The sequence below is a fragment of the Pongo pygmaeus genome, chromosome 5 (assembly GCF_028885625.2).
Source record: "Pongo pygmaeus isolate AG05252 chromosome 5, NHGRI_mPonPyg2-v2.0_pri, whole genome shotgun sequence".
NCBI lineage: Eukaryota > Metazoa > Chordata > Mammalia > Primates > Hominidae > Pongo > Pongo pygmaeus.
In genome coordinates, this window is record NC_072378.2 from 44,365,955 (window position 1) to 44,370,421 (window position 4,467).

Below are 4,467 nucleotides of genomic sequence, written 5' to 3' on the forward strand. Positions count from 1 at the left end.
AGGGGGAGCCCAGGAGGAAGCTGTCTTTTCCATCTTCTGCCTCCATGCCCAAATCGTTTAGAGGGAGCAGGTTCTATAACCCATTCAGCAGTGGGCTCTCACCAAATTGTCCCATTTCCTCTCCCCTGTCAGTAAGGTGAAGCCTTACTTCTCAGCCCTGCCCTGGGTTCTCGAGCAATGAGGAACTGGGGATCCTCAGTTGGGGCTCCCCACTCAGCCCAGCAGGGCAGAATGGGCCCCGAGGGGCAATGTTGATAGGGAAGGTGAATGTGACCCATCCTCACAGATCCCCAGTCCGAGGGGAGACACAGCCCCATCCTCAGGGAGCCCCAGTCTGAGGGAGACACAGCCCCATTCTCATGGGGCCCCAGACTGAGGGGAGACCCAGCCCTGCCCCTTCAGGGCTGGTCTGACTTGACCTTCAACATCTCAATCCCTATGCAGGGAGTGATGACCAAGAGGTCACCTGAGCTACCTCCTGTCTTAAGTCAGGGTCCTTTCACTCACCCCATGAACTGAGGACAGAACAGGCATGGGACAGGAAGGAAGCCTAGAGACCCCTGATCTAACTGGCCACTGCCTGGCAGGCCCCTTTGTTGTTACCTGTGGGGCCCCAGACTCTCCCAGCATCCTGCTAAATAGCATTTCTCTCCATTTAGGAGTGACCCCCGGGAATGGCCTTGCCCTGTCCCGTCAACCCCTTCCCTTGCCCCAGACACTGATAGTGGCTGAAAAGCAGGCCCATGGGGTGAGGGAGTAAGGGAGTCCTGATAAGCTGACCTTCCTCAGCTCCTGTTTTGGCTGAGGCAGGCTGGTGGGCTGTTTGGTCTGGTGGGCCCATGGTGGAGAGGGTCCCCTGTGAGGTAGGGGGTCGCAGGCTCAAGGCCTCACTGGGTTGAGACAGCCCATACCTTGACAGGAAGGCCAGGCATGAGAGCCCTGCTGAGGTTCCTTCCGCCAGGACATGGCCCCTCTCTGGCCCATCAGGACATCCACCTCACTCCATGGTCCCCACCCCAGGAGATAAGGGGCTCCCCTGAGCCTCCCTCACAGCTTCTAGCACCCCACAGGGTCCCTCGGGTCCCCGTTACTCTCCTGTCTAGAAACCTTGCCCCCAGCAAGGAAAAGAGGAGAAGGTAAGAGTTGCGTCCCCACAGGAAACTGAGGCACAGAGACTGGCAGAGACCTCCCCAAACCCCATCTGCCCACTCCTCAATGGTAGTGTGGTAGAGTGATAAAAATCTGGGGGACCGATTGGGGGAATTGAATATGAGCTGCATATTACATATTACAAATTGTTTTGTTCAATGTAAGAATGGCATGCTGGTTTATATAGAAAATTTGGTTTATTTTTTAGAGATGCATTCTTAAATGAGTAGAGGTGACATGCTATATGTCTATAATTTACTTTTTAATATTTCAGCACAGAAAAGATGAAGCAAATCTGGCAAACAAAATGTTCATTATGCTATTCTGGTAATCAGTACTTGTAGTTTCGTTGTACTGCTCTCTCCATTTGTCTGAATGTTTAAAATTTCTCATTAAAAAAAGACAAATGCTGTTCTAACCTAGGTTTGAATACCAATTCTACTTCTTTGCTGTGTGACCTTAGGCAAGTCACTTAACCTCTCTGGGCCCCATTCTCTTTAAACACCACTGTTGCGATGTTTAAACATAGTAATGGATGGGGTGCACTAGTACAGTGCCTCAGACTTAGTAAGTGCTCAGTTAAAAATGGTTGTTTTTTGTAGCCTGGGAAAGTAGCTCATGCCTGTAATCCCAGCACTTTAGGAGGCCAAGGCAAGAGGATCACTTGAAGCCAGGAGTTTGAGATCAGCCTAGGCAACATAGCAAGATCCCATTTCTACAAAAAATAAAAAATAAAAATAATAGAAAACGGTCATTATTTGTGAAATGAATGGAAAAGGTGTGTGTGCTTTTGTGTGTGTGTGTGTGTGTGTGTGTGTGTGTGTGTGTGTAGGAGTGTCTTCTCAAACCCTCAGCCTCAGTTTCTCAGCCCTCAGGAAGCAGTAGTTAATTACTTGGGTCAACAGCCACACCCTCAGTCCCTACTCCATGTCACGGGTTGTGATGGGTGCTGGGAAAGGGGAAGGATTTGGGGTACAGGGCCCCACTTCACTGGACCAGTGGACACTGGTTCCTTAGAAGGAACACTGAAGTTAGTGGGCCCCCTCCTCATTTTGCATCCAGCCTAGGAACAGAGCAACTCTGTCTGGCCATGTGCAGTCACCAGCTCTGGGGATAGGCAGAGCTGGGGGGCTGCCCCCTCAACACCCCACACAAAGGAGCAGAGCAGGGAGGAGTGAAAGCCCCATCCCGAGGACAAGCGCAGTGGGGCATGTGCCGGTAACGGGAGAAGGCCAGCCCTTTCTTATTTTGGGAGGCAGGAGGCAGCAGGTGGCTGGCTGGTGCTGGGACACGTGAACCCTCCCGTCGGGGGCCATGTGGTCAGCAGCAGGGCAGCCTGGCAGTGCCAGGCTCAGCCTAGGCCCCACATGAGCCCATCAGCCAGACGCATTTGTGGCCACAGAGGGAGGGAGATCCAGTTTCTCCACAAGGGCATCCTCTGTAGCACAGCTTGGAAGTGGGGGAAAGGACACCTGGCACCTGCCCCACCCCCCAATTCCCCAAGGAAGCTGACTCCAGGGACCTGAGTGTTCGGAGGAGCTCCCAGTCTGAGTGGGGAGATGCAATCTTTATACCCCAGGAGTTTCTAATCCATGGGAGACACAGCCTCTGCCCTCAGGCAGCCCTCAGTCTGAGGGAGAAAACACAGAGCTGGCATAGGAGAGCTCCAAATCTGAGTGGAGAGGCCCATTCTGAGGAGGGGGCTGGCCACAGTGAGGGCACGGGGGCTGCAGGGGCTGGAGCACTCCATTAGGCTGGTGGAATCCACAATGTTGCAGGTTCCTGCGGGAGCCAAGTTATTTTGGGTGGGCAGGAGGAGCAGGCGACTTTCCAGATTAAAATAGCTTTCCCTGGGTGTCATTCCTGAGACGTGTTCAGATCCCAGCAGCATGCTCATCACACGGTTACGTTCCTCCTGTCCCTCCCAGTCGGGGTGGGCAGGGCCAGGTTGGCAGTCCCGCCCAGGCTGGAGGAGGTAGGAGAGTAGAGATGAACCTTGCTTCCTAAACAGGGCAGCGCGGAAATGTGAATCCAGTCTCCGGGGCCACTGAAAGCTGCCCACCACTTGCCCGACTCCTTCTAAAGGGCCTGCAGTTCTAGGAACAGGACACGGTCTGAGCACTGCACGATAGCGCTCACCCTCTCTTTCCCCTTTGCCATTCCTACAGCTCTTGCCTTCTTCCATGGGCCACCAGCTCCAGCTATCTCTGATCCCTGTCCCCCATGAACTGTCTGCCTTTCCTGCCCTCCCCCAGCCACCACAAAGAGGAATCCAGATGCCTTGCACACGTGACTCCTCTGAGCTGGGCAGAGGACCCTGGCCAGGCCCAGACAACATAAATACATCCTCAGAGTTTACATTGTGTGGGCCGGGAGCACACAGCAGTCAGCCGGCTGCTGCCCCTGTTTACCCCTGTTTATTCCCTGGGGGTTCATGGACAGGGCGCCACCATAGGAGGAGGGTGGAGGGAATCCTTGGGTGGCTGCAGCTGTGTGGATGTCAATGTACTAAGAACCCCAGGAAAGCTTGTAGGCCTCACAGCCACTCCCTCCTACCACGTCCCAGCTTCCCTCCCTGTTCCAATGAAGATGCCGTGATGCACGTGGGAGTCTGAGTACAGAGTGGCCTCCCTGAGTCTGTGGTTGGGGGGCCCCCTGGCCGTCCTTTCCCTTGGCCCTCAGCCGTGCTCCAGGAACCCAGCTCAGGCTTTCGTGGATTTTCTGAGGTCAGGCCAAGCTGGGCCTGGCTTGGGTTAATCATTATTCATGCTGTCTCTGGAACTTTTCCAGGACGTTTTCATTTTCTGAGCACTTCTGATCTCTCAGCGTCTTCCCCACTGGCTCTGAAAAGCAAATTCCACTGGGATTGTCCATTGCGTGCATAGGAAGGTTGAGGCCCAAAGGGTATGCCAGTCTTGAGTCCCACCATAGCTGTCGGTGGTGCTTGTGTTCAAAATCAGTGAGAAGCCGGCAGAGAGGACTGCCTCATAGTGACTCTGCACAGAGATCCACTTTACAGATGAGAAACTGAGGCTCAAAGTGGTTCAATGACTTGCCCACGGTTACTCAGCTAGTGAAGTCGCCATTCAAACTCAGCTCTGTCTGGCTCTGACTTCCCTGCATGGTCCTTCCCACCCACAGCCCACCTCTTACCCAGAGAGCTCAGGTGAGCAGGCAGGGGGACAAGACGGTTTTCCAAAAGCTCCACCCTTCCCTAAGATATTTCTATTGGAAAGCCAGAGTGCATTCATTCCTGTGAATTCTTTCTCATTGGTAGTGTAAACTCCTGTGCCAAACATTGGCGGGGGCCGGGGGCGG